The 24,737-nt window shown below is 42.8% G+C and overlaps 1 protein-coding gene across 1 annotated transcript in view; it reads left to right on the forward strand.

Annotated features, from left to right (window-relative positions):
* Nucleotides 1-9,609: 9,609 nt before the first annotated feature.
* The window catches only part of LOC139406808 (KN motif and ankyrin repeat domain-containing protein 4-like), an 89,909-nt gene continuing 74,781 nt past the window's right edge, over nt 9,610-24,737 (forward strand). The window contains exon 1 of the mRNA XM_071149858.1: nt 9,610-9,779. The gene's annotated coding sequence lies outside the window, so the exon portion shown is untranslated. The remainder of the gene's footprint in view (nt 9,780-24,737) is intronic.

The following is a 24,737-nucleotide window of genomic DNA, read 5'->3' on the forward strand; positions in this document are numbered from 1 at the left end:
TCCATAAAATAAAAAAAAACAAGAGATTGTGCCATCTGGTTTGCTAAATATAATGAATGTGAAATCATTTATACTTTTACTTAAGTATATTTTAGCAATTACATTTACTTTTGATACTTAAGTATATTTAAAACCAAATACTTTTAGACTTTTACTTAAGTAGTTTTTTACTGGGTGACTTTCACTTTTACTTGAGTCATTTTCTATAAAGGAATCTTTACCTTTACTCAAGTATGACAATTGGGTACTTTTTTCACCTTTGTGTGTGTGTGTGTGTGTGTGTGTGTGTGTGTTTACATAGAGTGCTGTGACCATATGAATTTGAGAGTGGTTATGTTTCTCCATCCCCCAGCTGTTTACCAAAAGTGTCAAGGCAGTCATTTTGTTGTTGTAATGAATCCCGGATTGCCCCTTTAAAACCACACACAAGTTCTATAACTGCAGGGGTTGTGTCCCGTTTTTTTTTCAAGACAGTACTCACTAGTCATAATCAGATCTCCAATCTCCTCTTCAAATGATACAGTCATCTCCCCTTCCTTCACTCCAAAAACTATATGCGCCTCATTCTCTTCTAAGACGGTAACAGCCTCTTTCATTATGAACGCGTCTTCCTCTTCTTTCACAGGAACGTCGTTAATCTTCTTCTTTCATTGTAACAGCATCACCTTCTACCTCTTTCTTCACTGTGACATTATTCTCTTCCTTCACGACAATGTTGAGCCACATACCCCCTTTCTCTGTCCAGAAGCTTTCTTATTTAACAGGAGGGGAGTAGCTTAATGAGCTCATGGTCGGGAATGTCAGCTAGCTATTATTAGCCAGTGCTAATTTAACGAGCCAGCAAGCTGACTAACAACAACGTAAATATGAAATTAAATGGGGTAACTAGTAGATACGAGACAACTGTGTTCAAAACACAGTGTCTAATGTACTCAGGAAGAGTCTAAAGAGCTTGAATCTTTCGGCTATTTTGGCTAGGAAGCTACCGAGGTGGAGGAGACTAGTGTTCTACAAAGATGACGTCACGGGTGTATGGTAACGAGGAAACCTTCAAAATAAAAACCCGCATTTCAAATCATTGCAATGCGGATAGATTTAAAAAATATATATATATATTGCATTCATGTCTCCTCTCCTTCATTCAGATGGTGTATGAGACAAAGGCTGATACTGGGTCTGTAGTAATCTTTAGTATTGTACCGTATTGTTTATAAGCGTGGAAATCTACCCTGTCGCATGCTTTTGCGGCACAGTAGATAGCGCGCCGGACCTCGGGCTCGAAGGTCGAGGGTTCGAGACCTGCTCCCTGCCTGTTTCATTACACTATTATACAGTATTGCACAATGTTTACCATTGATAGGGTATATGTTGGCTTAATAATTTTTCCACAAGGAAAAAGTACATTCATTCACGTTTCTTCTCCTTCAGATAGTGTATGAGATCAAGGCTGATACTGTAGGTCCCATTCTATACTATCATACAGTATTGCACAGTGTATACCATAGACACAGTAATATTACACTGTTGCCTTCTTTTTCCAGTATTCCAGGCTGAGTTTTCTTAGTCACAATAGTTTTATTATATTATTTTAGTTTATGTGTCAGGGGGCTAGGGTCAGTTTGTTATATCTGGAGTACTTCTCCTCTCTTGTCCGGTGTCCTGTGTGAATTTAAGTATGCTCTCTCTAATTCTCTCTCTCTTTCTCTCTTTCTTTCTCTCTCTCTGAGGACCTGACCCCTTGGACCATGCCTCAGGACTACCTGGCATGATGGCCGTGCTGCTGCTCCAGTTTCAACTGTTCTGCCTGCGGCTATGGAATCCTGACCTGTTCACCGGACGTGCTACCTGTCCCAGATCTATTATTTGACCAAGCTGGTCATTTATGAACATTTTAACATCTTGGCCATGTTCTGTTTCCCATGGAAACTCACGTCTCAGCTCTATTACACTGAGGGTTTCAGTGTATAGCTGTGTTTACTATAGTTCTGTTGCCCTACTTTACAATACCGACAGTAACTATCCCTTAATTGGAAACTGACAGCTCTATTACACATTAAAATAAATCACAGTGTGCAGCCAGGTTTACTATAGTTTTTCTGTTGCACTACTTACAGTAGGCTACATACAGTAACTATGCTATACTGAACAAAAATATAAACACAACATGCAACAGTTTCTTAGATTTTACTGAGTTACAGTTCATAAGGAAATCAGTCAATTGAAATTCATTCATTACGCCCTAATTTATGGATTTCACATGAACTGGGAACACAGATATGCGTCTGTTGGTCACAGATATCTTTAAAAAGAAAGGGGCATGGATCAGAAAACCACTCACCCACACGACACCATACATGTGGTCTGCAGTTGTGAGGTTGGTTGGATGTACTGTCAAATTCTCTAAAACAATGTTGGAGGCAGCTTATGGTAGAGAAATTAACATTACATTCTCTGGCAACAGATCTGGTGGACATTCCTGCAGTCAGCATGCCAATTGCTCACTCCCTCAAAACTTGAGACATCTGTGACCATTGTGTTGTGTGACAAAACTGCACATTTTAGAGTGGCCTTTTATTGCCCCCAGCAAAAGGTGCACCTGTGTAATGATCATGCTGTTTAATCAGCTTCTTGATATGCCACACCTGTCAGGTGGATGGGTTATCTTGGCAAACGAGAAAGGGATGTAAACAAATTTGTGCACAAAATTTGAGATAAATAAGCTTTTTGTGCGTATGGAACATTTCTGGGATCTTTTACTTCAGCTCATGAAACATGGAAGCAACACTTTACATGTTGCGTTTATATTTTTGTTTAGTGTAGTTTCCAGTGAGTATCCTAGTTTCCCTTGGAAACTCACTTTTCAGCTATTACACTGCGGTCTTGCACAGTGTGAAGCTGGGGTTGCTAGTTTTCTTTTGTACTCACAGTTAAGTAACTATCCTAGTTTCCCCTGGAAACTCACATTACTGCTCCATTACACTGCTGTTTTTCACACAGTGCGTAGCTGGGTTGGTGCTCAATCATTTTTCTGTTACACTACTTTACAGTACATACAGTAACCACCCTAGCTAGTTTCCCTTGGAAACTCGCAACTCAGCTCTATTACACCGAGGGTTTCAGCATATAGCTGAGTTTACTATAGTTCTGTTATATTACTTTACAGCACAGACAGTAACTAGATTACACTGTGGATCTTAGCAGTGTGTAGCTGGGGTTGGCATATTATTTTGTTACACTGCAGGGTATACACTACCCATCTCTTCTTCCCACAAAGAGAAACTACCATTTCCAGTAGGTATTTTCACCTTGAGAAATGCGAGGCCCAAAGGCCAAAATGAGAAGTATGTGGAGTTCCCGTGAGCACTGAATATAGTGATGGAAGGCTACAAACTCCAATTACAATGCCAGCCACCGTTATAGGTTTGGCGCCTCAAATATCTCAGGGTCTTCTAGTGTTGAAGCCCTGGTTGTGTTGAAGCCCTGTTTCCGAATGAGTTCAGATGAAGGAGTGTCAACCTACATCCTAACCCCTCATTCTGGCCAAGGGTTCTGTCTGACACACACGTTAACCGGCCATTACAGTTGTCCACATACGCCCCACTCGCTGTTGCGGATGAACTAGGTGCTTCCCCCAGTGTGTTGTGCCCGGCTAGGGCAATGGACACTTACTTTTCACAGACGCAGGCAATACGAAAGCTTTATCATTGTTTGTTTACTATGGTGAGAGAGTTCTGGGCCCTAGCCTATCCGACCAGACTCTCACAATGCATTGTGGACACAGTTACTGCAGCATTTCGACTGGCCCGCCGTCCTTTGCCTTTACTGTGGTGGAACATTCTACTGGTGGAGGAACTGCCTTACCTGTACGATTGGATAGTCTGCCCCATCCAGGGAACAGGCCACAATGGACATGAGGACCATCTTGAACTACATTTGAGTTCTGGGCCACACCCTAAACGAGGGGAAGTGTCACCTGACCCCCTCACGGAAAGTGATCTACCTCGGGATGTTCATAGACTCTACTCTCATGAGGTCACGTCTCCCTCAGGTGAGAGTAACAAAATCATATTCTACCTCAACTGTTGCCGGCTCGGACGAGCCATGTCGGTGTTAAAGTGCCAACTGTCGGTGGCTTCACTGTTGGTTCAGCTGGGCATTCTCCATCAGGCTAATGGTTCAACCTCCACGGCTGACACCCCAAACAACACAGACACAATCAACTGTTGGTCATGAGTGCATGTTTGAGGACCTTATCGAAGTGGCTATCCCGCTCCTTCCTCTTAAAGGGGGTGAGCCTGATCAGAGTCCACCGCAGAGAACTGGTGTGCACTGAAGTTTCTCTGACGGGTTGAGGTGCCATGTTCAGAGGCATGGTGGCCAGAGGCCGTTGGAGCCCCCCATCGAGTGTTCAACACATGTGCAGGAGCTCAGTGTGGTTCGCCTAGCTCTTCAACAGTTCCAGCCCTACCTGGTAGGACAGCATTTCCTGATCCAATGGCTCAGGAGCTCTTGCCTTGGGCCCAGACCCACTTGGTATCTCTGTGAGCAGCACATATCCCCGGGGTCCTGAACAATGCAGTGGACATGCTCTCTAGAGATTGCCCACCGGGCGGGGGGGGGGGGGGGACTGGAGTCTACACCCTCAGGTGGTGTTACAGCTTTGGGACAGGTTCGGGACAGGTTCGGGAGAGCACATTTCAGGAGAACACTTATCGCTGGTTCATGATGTCGGACCCTTACGAGTCTGGATGCCCTTGCTCACGACGTGCCCAGCAACAACTCTTTACGTTTTCCCACCATTTCCCCTGATCACAGCTATGCTAGACAGGGTCCTTATGATTGGCCACCAGCTGCTCTTGATTGCTCCATGCAGGCCAATACCACCATGGTTCAGCCTTCTGTTTTCTCTCCTCTCGGGGACCCCATGGCAGCTGCCCCTGAGGCCCGACCTTCTCTCCAGGCTGGGGAGGGTGGGGGGCACTGTGGCATCTGGACCCCCGCTGCCTCCAGCTTCAGGCTTGGCATTGGTGGACCAGTGTAGGTCTTCAGGACAATGTGGTGAACACGTTGCAGAGTGCCATGGCTTCTTCCACCAATGAGTCATATTAAATGTGGTGGGGCATATTCTGTACCTGGTGTGAAAGCCACATGTGCCAACGGTTTTCCGGTTTTCCGGTTTTCACAGTCACTGTGGGCCGAGTGGCATCCACAATGAGAGTGTATTTTGCCGCTATCTCGCCATGCCATGGCGAAGGCCAAGAGGGACCCATGGCTGGCTACCCGTTGCTCTCCAAATTTATGAAGGCAGTTCGATGTCTGTGTCCTGCAATGGTTCGCTGGGTGCCATACTTGAACATTGGCGTTGTGCTGTGAGCGCTTGCCAAGCTGCCCTCAAGCTCCGAGTGTCGATGACTTTGAAGCACCTATCCACAAAGGTGGCATTCCTGTTGGCTATTACCTCCACTAAAGAGGATGAGTGAACTTCATGTTTTTTCAGTGAGCACTGAATGTTTTTCCGAATGGGACCACACGAGAGGACTGTCCAGACTAAGGTCTTAACCCCTCATTGTTGCCATGGGTCCTGTTTGACAGACATGGGAACCGTCCCTTACATGCTCCTTCTGCAGCTCTGAGTGAGCTGGGTGTATTTTTCCCCAGGTGTGCTGTGCCAGGTCAGGGCCTTGGACACTTATATTAAACAGACAGAGGCAATACAACAGTCTAATCGGCTATTTGTTTGCTATGGTGAGAGAGTTCTGGGTCAGATCCTATTGATACAAAGACTCTCACATTGGATTGTGGACACTATTACTACAGCATATCGGCTGGCAAGCCGGTCTCTGCCGTCTGCTGTAGAGGCGCATTCTTCTAGAGGAGTAGCTATATCGTAGGCACTTCTCCAAGGAGTTCCCCTCAATGGCCAGTTGGGCATTGTTTAACACCTTTTTCTAGGTACTATCAGGTCATTGTTGCCCCCGCCACTGAGGTCGGAACGGCTGTGCTGGGTGCTGCTTCCGCTACCCTGAGTGGGGACGGAGGGACATTGCATCTATGACTGCCCTGAGCTCAGTCCGACGGGACTTTGCTCTCTAACTGGCCCTTATCTAGTTCACAGATGAATCTGGTATTGTGATACCACATTGGAAGGATCCAATATAGTGTTACATAACGAAGGCTATGTACAGTGCGCTACAAAGTATTAACTTAAGGGGGCTGAATAATTTTGCACGCCCTATTTTTCAGTTTTTGATTTGTTAAAAAAGTTTGAAATATCCAATAAATGTCGTTCCACTTCATGATTGTGTCCCACTTGTTGTTGATTCTTCACAGAAAAATACAGTTTTATATCTTTATGTTTGAAGCCTGAAATGTGGCAAAAGGTCGCAAAGTTCAAGGGGGCCGAATACTTTCGCAAGGCACTGTATGTAACCACAGTTATCTGAGCTATTGGATCACTCCAATCCTCTTTGTCTGTGATCTACGAAAAAGACATGCGGTGGAAGTAGTGCAGCGGCAGCTATTTAAGTGGGTCAGCCCCAGCACGACCCGATACAAGGGACTAATCTGAAATTCTCGGAATGTATCCTGCCGTAAAAATCAACATGTTTGAACTGTAGCCAAATTGTTGTTGTGTCACGATGGGTGGTTGTCCATTGGATTATATGTCACGCTGGAAGCGTGGGTAACACAAGTTGAGAGAAGTATATTTTATTTCCAGACAAAAATGTATTTTTCATTTATTCCAGTATAGGGCAATCTGCAGTTGCTACATCCATTTTTGGACTCATAAATGGGTAGGTTTAATTTACACAAATACATGTTCCACAATGGAGCACTTTGACGGTTTACAATAGAGAACACTGAATTGCAGTGCAGCTTACGTAAGATAAACAAAAACATTTCAATCTGAACAACTAGCCCGTCTAGTGTCAGTTTAAAAGCACAACTAATGACGGTATTGGACTTTTTCTGTAGCGTTCAGTGTTAAATCTTTTATTTATTCACTATGCAGATTCTGTCTCAAAACCTTTCTTAAACGGAAGCAAATGAAACTAAACGGGGAGGGACCTACCTGAATTTGTCCAATAGAAACTCTAGTTTTAGGTGCAAAACGCAACTTTTTGGACTAATGGTAGGCTAGCGGTTCAGAGCGTTGGGCCAGTAACCGAAAGATTGCCGTTTCGAATCCCCGAGCTGACTAGATGAAAAATCTGTCTATGTGCCCTTGAACAAGTCAGTTAACTCTAATTACTCCTGTAAGCTCTGAATAAGAACATCTGCCAAATAATTAAAAAATATATATATTCTGTTGACTGTTTTCCCGTAGTTGCCCACACTCCCTTGTCCTTACTCTGGATCTCTGATCCCTTGTAGGTCAGCTGGATACATTTTTTTTTCGACCTCTGCAGCTTGAGACCAAGTTTCAGACAAAGCTCCTCACGTCTCTGTTGCAATGAATGATATGTGGGCCGACACATTGATTCTTGAAAAATATATCTTATAAATGGATCGTAGCTTATTAACTGTACCCCCATTAGAACCCAACATATACGTTTGTTTTACTCCAACGTTTGTAACCAAAGTAAATGTAATGAACAAAACACCGTGGTCCTACAGCCTCAAGACATGGTTAAAACGATCATGTTGATATCATGGCGGGTCAGTCCTTGCATCCATACGTCTTGCATCCATACCCTTGTATCCATACCTCTATGAATTTGAGAGTGGTAACATTTCTCCACACCCATCCCTAAGCTGTTTACCGAAACGGGGGCGGGAAGAACCCTTTGTTTTTGTTTCACTGTGGATTGCCCCAGTAGCCCTTTTTCTGCAGTCAAATGACCTAGTGGGTGGAATTGTATTCATATTTTGTATGTTTTCTATGTCAAACGGTTTAGTTATATATTCAGTCTTCTGTGATGTATATAACGTGTAATATTGGGATGCAAACTCAAAATGTAACACATTTCAATTCTATATCTGACGTGCGTACAGGTGTCTTCTTTTGTTTAGGCCCAGGACCATGTGTCTGATGTATCTACTTTGAAACAAAAGTATACTTGATTAAGGCTACCAAGAAACACTCTGTGTGACCCACTGCAGCAAAAGGTAGCATCATATTATATGCAAATGTACAAAGAGAAGCATGTGTTGATCAGTGCAGATTCTTAATGAGCAAGAATTTGAAAAATATTCCATACCACTGCATTCAAGGCAAATGATTGATTCAGTCAAACGAACAGATACTATCTAAATAAGCAGCCAGGACCCAAACGACTATCCATCTTCTTGTTTAATGTAGGATATCATCTGGCCAAGATATACATGGAGCACGGAGCCAGTGCATTTGTCAATACGGAGCAGATAGAGCTGCTGCTGTGGTTCCTTGCTTGGTCAGCAAGCCGACGTTTCGATGGAGCTAAGCTGTGTTCTTGGAGAATCCATTCTGGTCGAGGCTGAGCTGAGCGATACGGAGTGATGTGATGCACCATAGTATACGCATACCGTAGACCCAGGCTCCGGTACGTAACCGGATTGATTCGATTATTCATGCGTTAATTTATCCTATGCTCCTGTAGACTAGCCTACATAAAACATTAACGGATAAGTTCAAACAAATATTACATTAGGTATTCCAGTCATTTAGCAGACGCTCTTATCCAGAGCGTCGTCGTACAGGAGCAATTAGGGGTTAAGTGCTTTGCTCAAGGGCACATTGACAGATGTTTCACCTAGTCGTCTCAGGGATTCAAACCGGTAAACTTTTTGGTTACTGGCCCAGATAGCACGTGATTTTGACACTGTTGTGCAATAATTCACCACGATATAAGAGTATTTAATATAAGGCATGATGTTGTACACTATATAACTATAATTATTCTATTTATTATAATTCTATGATCGTAAACCTAGTCTGATGGTGGGCAATGTATGCTATTGAAGGAGATATAGCATGCTTGCTGATTCCAGGTCAGGTCTGTGTAGGTGGGTGGGTGGTACAGCAGCTCAGAGCTCCGACATGGCTCCCCAGGGTAGCATCATTAGGGGAAATGCATGCAGAGGGAGACAGGGAGAGAGGGATAGAGCGATAGAACGATAGGGTAGTGCACTCCAAGAATGACAAGTATGTCCTGAAGCCGCCGAAATGAAACCCCCAGTACTGTTTTTCTAATTACAGTGGGCAGTGGGGCTTAGCATTACCCCCCCCCCCCCCCCCTCCTTTCCCATCAGACACACACATGTGCTACAGTGAGTGCTCAATCATACCCTCACAAGAGTAGGAGCCATGTAGGCTACAGGGTCAAGCTGCCCTGCTTTTTAAATCCCCCTCGTTGTTTTGCTTTTTCATCAGTGGGTTTAGTACCCTTTCAGTCTTAAAGCAGCCACGCCACACTGGCTCTTTGCAGTCCAGCTGAAGTCTGTATCTAACAGACACACAGCTGTGCGTGTGTGTGTGTGAGATCAGAACCTCAGCACTCTCATTGGACCGGCGCTGAGGAAGTGGGTGTGTCCACACAAGCTAATCTGACCCCGTCAGAGCAGCAGTGCTGGTGTTGTGAAGTACTTTCCCTTCCTGTACATTCAGTCCTCTACATTCAATTCAATCATTCCTATGCCTCTGCTCCAGACGCTACAGGTAAGCGTGAGAGAAAGGCACAGAGAGAGAGACACACACAGGGAGAGGAGAGACTGACTGAAGCAATGTGCTGGACTTGGACTTGAGTTCCCATCAACACTTCTGAAGCGGACAGCTGGGAAAATAAGAACCTGCCTTGGAGGTAAGAATATTGGAGAGATTCCTTGCTTCATTCATCTCCTTCTCCCACCCCTCTTCTTTCCTCTCTTCTGCTGGTCTCGGTCTGTTTCCTTAACTGCTACTATCTCAGTCCCCTCATTCCTCTCTTCTTCTTTTCTCCTCGCATTGTTTCTATCTCTGGTCCCCCCCCACTCTCCTTTCTTCCGGTTCTCTGATATCGTGTTTTATTCTCTCCTTGGGGTTTTCAGACTTTCTGAATGTGGTAATAGGATGCCGCCACACACACACACACACACACACACACACACACACACACACACACACAGCGAGAGATTGACTGCACGCCGTGTAACTAGTATGGTCTGTCTTTATGGTCTATTAGAGATTTTTACCGTCGTTGTATTCCATATTCTATCCCGTTTGGCGGTTGGCCGCGCTATGTTATAGTTTACAGTCCTGCTGGGCTGGCTAATGTCTTACAGCTGGCCCTTCTCTCAGCCAACCAGCCTGACACAGTCACACATGTAGCCATACAGGGCAGTGGGGATGGAGTGGGAGAGGGAAAAAGAGATGGGGGGGGGGGGGGGCGAGAGAGAGAAATGGAGATGGAGAGAGGTAGGTAGGTGAATGGAAAGAGAGAAAGCGAGGGAAAGAGATGGAGAAAAAGATAGAGAGAGCATTGCACTAGGCTGGGCTTTATCTTGAGTGCATCCTTTGCTTGGCTGCCCTTTTATAACCTGCATTTATTCACACAGCAAGGCTCTTTCCTCCTGTCTGGTTAGTGAGTCTGTGAGTGAGTGAATGCATCGTCCATTGTCATCTTCTCAGGCAAGGAACGTTCAAGGCAAAACGTTTACATTCTATCTGCTCTCGGCACGGGCTACCTCGAATGGCAGAGTGATGCTGATTTTGTGTTTGACATACATTTTAAAGTGAAAAATCTCAGCATCACTCTGTTGCCGTGGAATTGCCCTACTGTTGTTGTTTCTGTGTATGTGCTATTTTGGTCCGTGTGTTCGTATGTGTTTGTGTCTGTAGGCCTATTTATCTTTGTCTGTAAGGTTGTTTTGGTTTATGTGTGCAGTGGTAAGAAAAAGTATGCAAACCCTTTGGAAATACCTGGATTTCTGCATAAATTGGTCATAAAATTTGATCTGATCTTCATCTAGGTCACAACAATAGACAAACACAGTCTGCTAAAACTAATAACACACAAACAATTATACGTTTTCATGTCTTTATTGAACACACCGTGTAAACATTCACAGTGCAGGGTGGAAAAGTACTATATGTGAAACCTTGGATTTAATAACTGGTTGACCCTCCTTTGGCAGCAATAACCTCAACCAAACGTTTTCTGTAGTTGAGGATCAGACCTGCACAATGGTCAAGAGGAATTTTAGACCATTCCTCTTTACAAAACTGTCAGTTCAGCAATATTCTTGGGGTGTCTGGCGTGAACTGCTCTCTTGAGGTCATGCCACAGAATCTCAATTGAGTTGAGGTCAGGACTATGACTAGGCCATTCTGTTGTCGATGTTTTGGGTCGTTGTCCTGAAGCATCACCCAACTTCTGTTGAGTCCCATGTCTTGATAAACTTGGGAATTCATTTTTCTGTCAATGATAGCAAGCTGTCCAGGCCCTGAGGCAGCAAAGCAGCCCCAAACCATGATGCTTCCTCCACCATACTTTACAGTTGGGATGAGGTTTTGATGTTGGTATGCTGTGTGTACCTTCCCAAACAACTCAACTGTAGTTTCATCTGTCCACAGAATATTTTGCTTGTAGCACTATGGGTCATCCAGGTGCACTTTTGCAAACTTTACACGTGCTGAAATGTTTATTTTTCAACAGCAGTGGATTCTTCCGTGGTGTCCTCCCATGAACACCATTCTTGTTTAGTGTTTTATGCATTGTTGACTCGTCAACAGAGATGTTAGCATATTCCAGAGACTTCTGTAAGTCTTTAGCTGACACTCTAGGAGTCTTCTGTGCAGTGCTCTTGCAGTCATCTTTGCAGGACGGCCAGTCCTAGTGAGAGTAGCAACAGTGCTGAACTTTCTCCATTTATAGACAATTTGTCTTACCATGGACGGATGAACATCAAGGCTTTTAGAGATACTTTTGTAACTCTTTCCAGCTTTATGCAAGTCAACGATTCTTAATCTTAGGTCTTCTGGGATCTCTTTTGTTCGAGGCATGGTTCACATCAGGCAATGCTTCTTGTGAATAGGAAACTTAAATTTTGCGAGTGTTTTTTATAGGGCAAGGCAGCTCTAACCAACATCTCCAATCTCGTCTCAGTGATTGGACTCCAGGTTAGCTGACTCCTGACTCCAATTCGTTTTCGGAGAACTCATTAGCCAAGGGATTCACCTTCTTTTTCCAACCTACACTGTGAATGTTTAAATTATGTATTCAATATAGACAAGAAAGAATACGATCATTTTTGTGTTATTTGTTTAAACACACTATGTTTGTCTATTATTGTGACTTAGATGAAGACCAGATCCTATTTATGCAGAAATCCAGGTAATTCCAAAGGGTTCACACACATTTTCTCTCCACTGTATGTAGAATGCGTTTTGCATTTCTGTTTGTTTGCGCGAGTATGGTTTTTATTGTAGTTTACCAGTGTGTGTGTCTGTGTTAATGTTTTTCTTTGTGTGGTCACCGACAGGAAAGCTCTGTTCGTAGAACTCACTGCTTGTAACAGGAACTTCCAGGTTGACAGAAAGGAGAGCAGTCGTGGATAACATCAATCAAAAATCATTTTGGTTTAATTACAAGTTGCAACGGTGGAGACACCTTCAGCACCAGAAGCCAAGAAAATGAGAAGTCTCTTATACAGTATATTAATCACACGGCACCGAAGGTTCTGTAAATGCCAGCACGGGAGGCTTGTATAGGAAGCCACAATTACAGCTGTTGCAGAATCACAGTGTCACAGATACATGATCAGTGTCCTCAAATCCAGTCTGGAGTCAAAATCTTTAACCATAACCTTCAACACTGGCAGACATTTGATGCTGGCAGTTAAACAGGTCAACATAGGACCATCAGTACATAGTCAACACAGATCATTGTAGACGAACAAGTGAAAACGACTTCATTCAATTTCAGTTTAAGAAAAAAATATATGGGATGACGTTGAATCAGTAAGGAAAACTGGTTGGATTTGCAAAAATCCATCAACGTAAAAGGGCCTTGCGTATTTTTTTCCCACCCAACTTTTAACATAAATCCCAATGCATGATGAATTCTTTTGTTGATTTCGCTTTAAAATTCACATTAGCTGACAACTCCAACCAAATGTAAGTCAAAACTAGATGTTGAACGTCCGTGCCTACTGGGACGTCATCCCGCATTGCAATTTACTTAATAACGTATCAACAGTAAATTAAATACAGGAAAATAAATAGTCAAACACTAGTAGAACACCTTTGCCAGCCCTGTATTAGTGGACAGATATAGCCGTCTGTAGCGTGGGCCTCATTTTATTTTACCGCACCCTTGGTGGGAAGCTTCGTATACATGGTGCTTGTGTTTGTCCTATAACATTCCTATCTTACACACACCTGGACTTGTGGAGGTGCATGGTTGCCTGTGTGTGCCCTATCACTGTTGGCCAAGCGCCTAACACCTCCAGATGGTTCACATTCTCCAGACTCTGGCTCCCGCTGAATATTACTGTAGCTCCCACTGAGACATATATCAACCTGTAGCATGGTATGTGTGTGTGTGTGTAGGGATTTCAAATTGTTTTATCTTCACAGGATGACTAGAAAAAAGCCAATTTTCTCTCCTTTCACTTACTAGCTCCAGTAGGGCTAAGGAGATTGAATGCCTCTTAATGCCTGCTTGTCTCGCTTCGGGGAGTCAAGCAGCCCAAAACCCCTGGGCGTCAGTCATCAAGGCAGGCAGACAGGCAGGCAGGGAGAGAGGCAGAGAAAAAGCCTCCCAGGAATTTCAGAGAAAGTACAGATCATAACTAAGAAAAAATGCCTTGGGATAGTAATGGGTTAATAATGGGATAGAACGACTTCATATAGACGTCCTTAGATGTTGTTGTGGCTTTGTATCATGTTATTGTGCTGGTGTTCTTCCGATAAGCCCCAAAGTTGTTACTGACCATGTATCGAACTGTGAACACCTTTGGGCCTGGAGTTTTCCTGACCACATGACATGACTTGGTCCTAATTCCTGATGGCACGCTATGTTCCTCCTGTCATTGTTGGAGGCAGTGGGGTTGTGCTCCATCAGGGCTGTTGTCCGGCTGAGCTCACGGTTCTAGCTGTCCTCTATTATGTTCCTTTATAGTAAGTCTGGGAATCATACTTTCCGTGCTCTGCTCTGCTCTGAGGCACTCACCCCAGGCACATCTGCTAGAGGGATTTTAGCCCTGCCTCGCAGTGGACTGTACTCTACCAATGTAGAATAGCATTGCAAGGCTACATTGTCACTAGCTTGCCTTGCAGTGTGCACTATACTCTAATAATAGAGATTAGCAGCCCAACATTGTCACTGGAGCAACAATAGCAACACAGCGCTCTAGTACCAGTACATTTCCCTCTCAGGAGACTGAAAAGATTTGGCATGGTTCCACAGATCCTCAAAAGTTTCTACAGCTGCACCATCGAGAGCATCCTGACCGGTATGGCAACTGCTCGGTATCTGACCGTAAGGCGCTACAGAGGGTAGTGCGAACGGGGCCAAGCTTCCTGCCATCCAGGACCTATATAATAGGCGGTGTCAGAGGAAAGCCCATAAAATTGTCAGCGACTCCAGGACTCCAAGTTATAGACTGTTTTCTCAGCTACTACACGGCAAGCGGTACCGGATCGCTAAATCTAGGACCGAAAGGCTCCTCAACAGCTTCTACCCCCAAGCCATAAGACTGCTGAACAATTCATAAAATCGCCACCGGACAATTTACATTGACCCCCCCTCACCCTTTTGTACACTCGCTGTTTGTTTGTTACCTATGCATAGTCACTTCGGCCCCACCTACATGTACAGATTACCTCAACTAGCCTGTACCCCCACACACTGACAAGGTACCGGTGCCCCCTGTATATAGCCTCGTTATTGTTATTCTTATTGTGTTACTTTTATTATTACATTTTATTTTAGTCTCCTTGGTCAATGTTCTTCTTCTTGAACTGCACTGTTGGTTAAGGGCTTGTAAGTAAGCATTTCACTGTGAAGTCTACACTTGTTGTATTCGGGGCATGTGACAAATAAAATGTGATTTGATTTGATTTAGCTGTACAGTGCATTCGGAAAGTATTCAGACCCATTGACTTTTTCTAAATTTTGTTACAATACAGCCTTATTCTAAAATGTAATGTTTTCATCATCAATCTACACACAATAAATACCCCGTAAAAGACAAAGCAAAAACAGTTTTTTAGAAATTTGTGCAAATGTATTAAAAAAATAAAACAGAAATTCTTTATTTACATAAGTATTCAGACTCTTTGCTATGAGACTCGAAATGGAGCTCAGGTGCAGTTTCCATTGATCCTCCTTGAGATGTTTCTACAACTTGATTGGAGTCCACCTGTGACAAATTAAATTGATTGGACATGATTTGGAAAGGCACACATCTGTCTATATAAGGTCCCACAGTTGACAGTGCATGTCAGAGCAAAAACCAAGGCACGAGGTCGAAGGAATTGTCCATAGAGCTCCGAGACAGGATTGTGTCGAGGCACAGATCTGGGGAAAGGTACCAAAACATTCCTGCAGCATTGGAGGTCCCCATAAACACAGTGGCTTCCATCATTCTTAAATGGAAGAAGTTTGGAATCACCAAGATTCTTCCTAGAGCTGGCTGGCCAGCCAAACTGAGAAATCGGGGGAGAAGGGCCTTGGTCAGGGAGTTGACCAAGAACCCGATTGTCACTCTAACAGAGCTCCAGAGTTTCTCTGTGGAGATGGGAGAAACTTCCAGAAGGACAACCATCTCTGCAGCACTCCACCAATCAGGCCTTTATGGTAGAGTGGTAAGATGGAAGCCACTCCTCAGTAAAAGACACATGACGGCCCGCTTGGCGTTTGCCAAAAGGCACCTAAAGACTCTCAGACCATGAGAAACAAGATTCTCTGGTCTGATGAAACCAATATTGAACTTTTTGACCTGAATGCCAAGCGTCACGTCTGGAGGAAACCTGTTTACCATCCCTACGGTGAAGCATTGTGGTGGAAGCATCATGCTGTGTGGATGTTTTTCAGCAGCAGGGACTGGGAGACTAGTCAGGATGTAGGGAAAGATGAATGGGAGCAAAGTACAGGGAGATCCTTGTTGAAAACCTGCTCTAGCGCACTCAGGACCTCAGACTGGGGGCGAAGGTTCACCTTCCAACAGGACAACGACCCTAAGCACACAGCCAAGACAATGCAGGAGTGACTTTGAGGCAAGTCTCTGAATGTCCTTGAGGGGCCCAGCCAGAGCCCGGACTTGAACTCGATCGATCATCTCTGGAGAGACCTGAAAATAGCTGTACAGCAACGCTCCCGTTCCAACCTGACAGAGCTTGAGAGGATCTGCAAAGAAGAATGGGAGAAACACGTGTGCCAAGCTTGTAGCATCATACCCAAGAAGACTCGGGCTGTAATCGCTGCCAAAAGTTATTCAAGAAACAACTGAGTAAAGGGTCTGATTACTTATGTAAATGTGATGTTTTCTTTTCTTTTTTATAAATGAGCAAAAATGTCACAACCTGTTTTTCTTCGTCATGAGGTATTGTGTGTAGAATGATGAGGGGGGGGAAACAATTTAATAAATTTTAAAATAAGGCTGTAACATAACAAAGTGTGAAAAAAGTCAAGGAATAATTTCCGAATGCACTGTATATATTCTTTGTGGACAGGCTCCATAGTGGGTGTGTGAGTTGGAAATGTCAGCTGGGCAAGGGTCACCGTAGTTTGGCAAGGGTTAAAGCATTTCCAGGGGGAAATGAGGGATGGACGAATGGACGAGGCCATGCGGGTGATTGCTTGTCCTTTGTTTCCTGCCTGGGTAGGAAATTTCTCAGAGAGTGGGCTGAGGAACAATGGATGAGCTCACTTTAAAGTTGGCCCCCAGAGTCTTAATACTGATCTATAATTGGTTCCTATTAGCGGACAGGAAAAAACAAGCCGTGAGAGGACTGCGGAATGGCCATGGGACTGTGATTTTCTTAGTGGAACCCTCCAAGACCAACTTCCTGTTGGAATCTCCTGTTGGAGCTGGAGGAGACCACTCCCTGCAGCTGTAGCCACTAGGACAGTGTTAAGTGTGTATTGTGTTTGAAGGGTCCAGTGTGTGTCTGAGCACTTGTGTGTGCATTTGGCTGTGCGACTATAGTCCCTTGGGACCCGGGGTCTGCCCTGACAGTTGACTGGAGTGTGAGGTGTTCAGAGGAGAGGTGTTCCTCTCCCCGGAAAGACCTGCTGCCAGAAGCACTGATCCTATGGGGGCACAATACAATAAAACAATTTCCAATCCCCCATATACACTAACCTTCAAAAGTTTGGGGTCACTTATAAATGTCCTTGTTTTTGAAAGAAAAACACATTTCTATGTCCAGTGTCTGTGTTTTCTTGCCCATCTTAATCTTTTATTTTTATTGGCCAGTCTGAGATATGGCTTTTTCTTTGGGATGCTGGGCTTCTAGACAGAGTTGCAGAGTCGCCTCTTCACTGTTGACGTTGAGACTGGTGTTTTGCGGATACTATTTAATGAAGCTGCCAGTTGAGGACTTGTGAGGCGTCTGTTTCTCAAACTAGACACTCTAATGTACTTTACCACCGGGGCCTCCCACTCCTCTTTCTATTCTGGTCAGAGCCAGTTTGCGCTGTTCTGTGAAGGGTTGCGTTGTACAAGATCTTCAGTTTCTTAGCAATTTCTCGCATGGAATAGCCTTCATTTCTCAGAACAAGAATAGACTGACGAGTTTCAGAAGAAAGTTATTTGTTTCTGGCCATTTTGAGCCTGTAATCGAACCCACAAATGCTGATGCTCCAGATACTCAACTAGTCTAAAGAAGGCCAGTTTTATTCCCTCTTTAATCCGCACAACAGTTTTCAGCTGTGCTAACATAGTTGCAAAATGATCAATTAGCCTTTTAAAATAATGAATTTGGATTAGCTAACACAACGTGACATTGGAACACAGGAGTGATGGTGGCTCTGTATGCCTCTGTATGCCATAAAAATTGGATTCCAGCTACAATAGTCATTTACAACATTAACAATGTCTACACTGTATTTCTGATCAATTTGATGATATTTTAATGGACAAAAGAATAGCTTTTTATTCAAAAACAAGTACATTTCTAAGTGACACCAAACTTTTGAAAGTTACTGTATATATTTGTAAATATACAGTACCAGTCAAAAGTTTGGACACAGCTACTCATTCAAGGGTTTTTTCTTTATTTTTACTATTTTCTACATTGTAGAATAATAGTGAAGACATCAAAACTACAAAAAAAAACACATATGGAAACATGTAGTAACCAAAAAAGTGTTAAACAAATCAAAATATATTTTATATTTGAGATTCTTCAAAGTAGCCACCCTTTGCCTTGATGACAGCTTTGCACACTCTTGGCATTCTCTCAACCAACTTCATGAGGTAGTCTCCTGGAATTAATTTCAATTATTAGGTGTGCCTCGTTAATAAAAGTACATTTTTGGAATTTCTTTCCTTCTTAATGCATTTGAGCCAATCACCTGTGTTGTGACAAGGTAGGGGTGGTATACAGAAGATAGCCCTAGTTGGCAAGAACAGCTCAAATAAGCATAGATAAATGACAGTCCATCATTACTTTCAAGAACTTTGAAAGTTTCTTAAAGTGCAGTCGCAAAACCATCAAGTGCTATGATGAAACTGGCTCTCATGAGGACCACCACAGGAAAGGAAGACCTAGAGTTACCTCTGCTGCAGAGGATAAGTTCATTAGAGTTACCAGCCTCAGAATAAGCTATTAACTGCACCTCAGATTGCAGCCCAAATAAATGCTTCAGAGTTCAAGTAACAGACCCATCTCAACATCAACTGCTCAGTGGAGGCTACGTGAATCAGGCCTTCATGATCAAATTGCTGCAAAGAAACCACTACTAAAGGACACCAATTAGAAGAATGGACTTGCTTGGGCCAATAAATACAAGCAATGGACATTAGACCTTTGGTCTGATGAGTCCAAATTTGAGATTTTTGGTTCCAACCGCCGTGTCTTTGTGAGACGCAAAGTAGGTGAACGGATGATCTCCGTATGTGTAGTTCTCACTGTGAAGCATGGAAGAGGAGGTGTGGTGGTGCTTTGCTGATGACACTGTCTGCGATTTATTTAGAATTCAAGGCACACTTAACCAGCATGGCTACCACAGCATTCTGCAGCGATAGGCCAGCTCATCTGTTTTTTGCTTAGTAGGACTATCATTTGTTTTTCAGCACAACAATCACCCAAAACACACCTCCAGGCTGTGCAAGGACTATTTGACCAAGAAGGAGAGTGATGGAGTGCTGCATCAGATTACAACAATCGCCTGACCTCTACCCAATTGGTTTGGGATGAGTTGGACCGCAGAGTGAATGAAAAGCAGCCAACAGGTGCTCAGCATATGTGGGAACTCCTTCAAGACTGTTGGAAAATCATTCCTCATGAAGCTTGTTGAGAGAATGCCAAGAGTGTGCAAAGCTGTCATCAAGGCAAAGGGTGGCTACTTTGAATAATCTAAAAAATGAACCCATTTTTAGTTAATACATGATTTCAAAGTTGTGATGTCTTCACTATTATTTTACAATGTAGAAAATAGTAAAAATAAAGAAAAACCCTTGAATGAGTATGTATTTCAACTTTTGATTTGTACTGCATATTTTGTTATATACACTTGAAGTTGGAAGTTTACATACACCTTAGCCAAATACATTTAAACTCAGTTTTTCACAATTCCTGACATTTAATCTTAGTAAAAATTCCCTGTCTTAGGTCAGTTAGGATCACCACTTTATTTTAAGAATGTGAAATGTCAGAATAATAGTAGAGAGAATTATTTATTTAAGCTTTTATTTCTTTCATCAAATTCCCAGTTGGTCAGAAGTTTACAATTTCTCAATTACCATTTAGCATTGCCTTTAAATTGTTTAACTTGGGTCAAACGTTTCGGGTAGCCTTCCACATGCTTCCCACAATAAGTTGAGTGAATTCTGGCCCATTCCTCCTGACAGAGCTGGTGGAACTGAGTCAGGTTGTAGGCCTCCTTGCTCGCACACTCTTTTTCAGTTCTGCCCGCAAATGTTCTATAAGATTGAGGTCAGGGCTTTGTGATGGCCACTCCAATACCTTGACTTTGTTGTCCTTAAAACGTATTAATGATAAGGGGCAGTATTTTGACGTCCGGATGAAAAGCGTGCCCAAAGTAAACTGCCTGTTACTCAGGCCCAGAAGCTAGGACATCTACATGTAATTGGTAGATATGGATGGAAAACACTCTAAAGTTTCTAAAACTGTTAAAATAATGTCTGTGAGTATAACATAACTGATTTGACAGGTGAAACCCCGAGTACAAACCACCCAGGGAAAGCCAATTTATTAGGAACCTGGTTGCAGTTCCTAGGGCTTCCACTAGATGTCACCAATCATTAGAAATTGGTCAATGTTTTTCTTTTGAGAGATGAAGAAGTAGTGCTGTTCTTTGTATGTGTCACTCTGAAGGTCCCTAGTCTTTTGTTGCGTGTGAACAGGAGCGTGATCCGTGTTATTTTTCTTCGGTATTGGAAACAGATCATCCCGTCTTACATTTGATTGATTATTTACATTTTGGAATACCTGAGGTTGGATTAGGAACGTTGTTTGAAATGTTTCAACCAAGTTTACAGGTAACTTATTAGATACTTTGTAGTTTATTTTTTACCTTTATTTAACCAGGCAAGTCAGTTAAGAGCAAATTCTTATTTTCAATGACAGCCTGGGAACAGTGGGTTAACTGCCTGTTCAGGGGCAGAACGACAGATTTGTACCTTGTCAGCTCGGGGGTTTGAACTCGCAACCTTCCGGTTACTAGTCCAACGCTCTAACCACTAGGCTACCCTACCCTCCCGTAGTCATGTTGGGCGAGTTGGAACCTGTATATTTCTGAATCAAACGCGCCAAATTGGGGATTTTGGGGATAAAAAGAAGGAATTTATCAAACAAAACAACCATTCTTTATGTCACTGAGACATTTGGGATCGCAAAAAGAAGAAGATCTTCAAAGGTAAGGCATTTATTATATTGTTATTTCTGCCGTTTGTGTCGCACCTGCCTGGTTGAAAAATGATTTTCATGTGTTTGTACGCAGGTCTCAGATAATCGCATGGTGTGCTTCCGCCGTAAAGCCTTTTTTTATATCTGACACAGCGGCTGGATTAACAAGACGTTAAGCTTTATTTTGATGTATTACACTTATATTTTCGTGAATGTTGAATATTGATATTTTTGTTGTTCGAATTTGGCCCACTGCATTTTCACTGGATGTTGTCAAATCTTGGCACCTGAAGGGATCACTAAGAGGTTTTAAGCCATTTTACCACAACTTTGGAAGTATGCTTTGGGTCATTGTCCATTTGGAAGACACATTTGCGACCAAGCTTTAACTTCCTGACTGATGTCTTGAGATGCTGTTTTAATATATCCACATAATTTTCCTACCTCATGATGCCATCTATTTTGTGAAGTGCACCAGTCCATCCTGCAGCAAAGCACCCCCACAACATGATGCTGCCACCCCCGTGCTTCATGGTTGGGATGGTGTTCTTCGGATTGCAAGCCTCCCCCTTTTTCCTCCAAACATAACGATGATCATTATGGCCAAACAATTCTACTTTTGTTTCATCCGACCAGAGGACATTTCTCCAAAAAGTATGATCTTTGTCCCCAAGTGTAGTTGCAAACCATTATGGCTTTTTATGGCGGTTCTGGAGCAGTGGTTTCTTGCTTGCTGAGCAGCCTTTCAGGTTATGTCAATATAGGACTCGTTTTACTGTGGATATAGATAATTTTGTACCTGTTTCCTCCAGCATCTTCACAAGGTCCTTTGCTGTTGTTCTAGGATTGATTTGCACTCATCTCTAAGAGACAGAATATGTTTCCTTCCTGAGCGGTATAATGGCTGCATGGTCCTATGGTGTTTATAGTTGCGTACTATTGAATGTACAGACGAACGTGGTACCTTCAGGCATTTGTAAATTGCTCCCAAGGATGAACCAGACTTGTGGAGTTCTTCAATTGTTTGTAGGTTTCTTTTGATTTTCCCATGATGTCAAGCAAAGAGGCACTGAGTTTGAAGGTAGGCCTTGAAATACATCCACAGGTACACCTTCAATTGAATCAAATGATGTCAATTAGCCTAACAGAAGCTTCTAAAGCCATGACATCATTTTAAAAAAATGTTCCTAGCTGTTTGAAGGCACAGTCAACTTAGTGTATGTAAACTTCTGACCCGCTGGAATTGTGATACAGTGAGTTATAAGTGAAATTATCTGTCTATAAGCAATTGTTGGAAAAATGACTTGTCATGCACAAAGTAGATATCCTATTCGACTTGCCATAACTATAGTTTGTTAACAAGACATTTGTGGAGTGGTTGAAAAACACATTTTAATGACTCCAACCTAAGTGTATGTAAAATTCTGACTTCAAATGTATATTCCCCTTTACGGACACAGTATATTTTACAATAGTTGTCTTTGGTTTGTTATTAGTCCCATCCTTCAGCTCCACTCAACCCCTCCCATCTGTCTCTGTACACCATCCATTTTTGATTTCTATTCGTCACATATTTTTCCAACTGCGCTGTGATGTGTTACAAAAGTTCTGAACCTTTCTATTCTTATTGATTCTACGTATTGTAAATATTGTATTGTATTGTATTATTATATTATTGATCGATTGACTATGACTTTTTAAATCACCCAGCAGTGCTATTTGCAGAGGGGAACATAACTTGTCTGGCGGGCATCTAAAGCACATTTTCCTACACAATCTAATATGGCCTTTCTAGTCTCTATTTAGAACAGCAAAATGTAAGCAAAAATGCCCACAATCATTAAGCTAGGTAAGAGATTATTAAATATGTTTAAGTGATAAAACGGAACTAGGTCCATGGTAATTCAATAATCAATATAGTGTTGCCAACCCGAGCCGCCTTCACGCCCGACCCCAAACTGGAGCTGCGTTCCAGACAAGGAATTGTCTGGTTGAAACATTATGGAAGATTTATGATAAAACCATCCTAAAGATTGATTCTATACATCGTTTGACATGTTTCTAGGAACTAATATAACTTTTTTGACTTTTCGTCTAAACTAAACGCTCGCGCATTATGCATCTGGATTACTGGGCTAAACACGCAAACAAAAAGGAGGTATTTGGACATAAATGATGGACTTTATTGAAGACTGGTCTTTCCTGGCTGTTTGACCCTGCTGGGACCCATGTCACCATCGGATCCTGCTAAGATAGGATGAGCATATTGTTGTGTACTGACTGCATCCCACGGGATGCCTGCGAGACCTGCAGGTCCGGACAGATCATTGCGGCGCGGTCACCACAGATTATTTTGAAACGGTCTTCTTTCTGCTTTGTGTGTGTTAGCCTACCTATTGTATTTAAATCACACATTTGTTCACATTATTCACACACTCAGAATTCGCTGCTTCAACTTCAGTAGCCTACCTCTCCTGGTTGGGCATGCGAGTTCAAGTGCGCCTAGTGTGTGTGGTCTCACTGAAATAGAGTAGGCTGCCTAAATGGGCGGAGAATCACATGGTAGTTAACTTGAATATGAAATTAACTTAAATATGATTAGACTGTAGTTTACTACAGTGTCTGTAAATAAATATTGATAGTGAAAAGAAGCGGAGGGCGCTCAACCAACTTGAGTCTAAGTTAAAAAACATGTTTTAATCATGATTGAATAGGAAAAGGCACAAGGTTAGGTTAGCGCACATAGGTTAGGCTACTATGGTGACCATAGGTTAGGCTACTAGGGTGAGCGAGCGTTGTGCCTTTTCATTTTCAATTAGTATTGAAGCCAGTTGTCTCTGGCTGCCAATCATCCTCCTAAAAACTAGGCTATATCCTATAGGACTATGCAAAACGTAGCAAGTGTCACTGTCATAATTCGTGCTGTTTCCAGTTCAGTAGCCATACCTGTGAGATCAGGTGTGCATGTGGTCTCAGTTAAATAGAGTAGGCTATAGCCTATGTAGAGAAGCATGGGACACTTATATTTGAAAGGAAATGTACTTCCTAAATAGGCCTATGATTAGACTATAGTTTACTACATTGCCTAGAAATAGGCCTAAATATTGGTCACCCATATTTCTCCATCTGAAAATCTTCCCACTCCTAAAAGATAGGCTATAAAAATAGCTCAAGAGAAAGTGCAAGTTTCTCCAACTCTGCTCTCTTCAAACTACATTCAGCATATTGATTGATATGGACCTGTGATACAATGTAAGGGCCATGTGAGAATCTCTTGGGACCAGTTCTTGCGGTACCGGGTGGGAGTCGGATTGAAAACCAGCAGATGTGGGCGAGCGGAATGAAGAAATCGGTTGGGGCAGGGGGCAGACCTCTACTGTGCACCATGACACTGAAGCCTGTAACTTTAGAGCTGTTTATTACTGTTTATTACTGTTTATTACAGTATTACTGTATGTGAAAAGTAGGGAATTAGCTAGGGAAACAGATCAATAGCGTGACATACTGACTAATATAACTCACATTGCGCTGAAAAAACATCAGAATATCAATCTTCAATCGTTTGACCGATGGTTTCATCGTTTGATTCAGGTCTAGTTTGATTGAGGCAAAAATAATAGCTAATATAAGCCAACTTTTGGCCAGCTCTCTATCTCTAACGGTACATCAACTGGCGAAAGCTTGCCAAGTTCATTTACTTCTGAAACGTGACAAAACTAAGTCCATACAAACAACTGCTATT

This window comes from Oncorhynchus clarkii, chromosome 4 (genome assembly GCF_045791955.1).
Source record: "Oncorhynchus clarkii lewisi isolate Uvic-CL-2024 chromosome 4, UVic_Ocla_1.0, whole genome shotgun sequence".
NCBI lineage: Eukaryota > Metazoa > Chordata > Actinopteri > Salmoniformes > Salmonidae > Oncorhynchus > Oncorhynchus clarkii.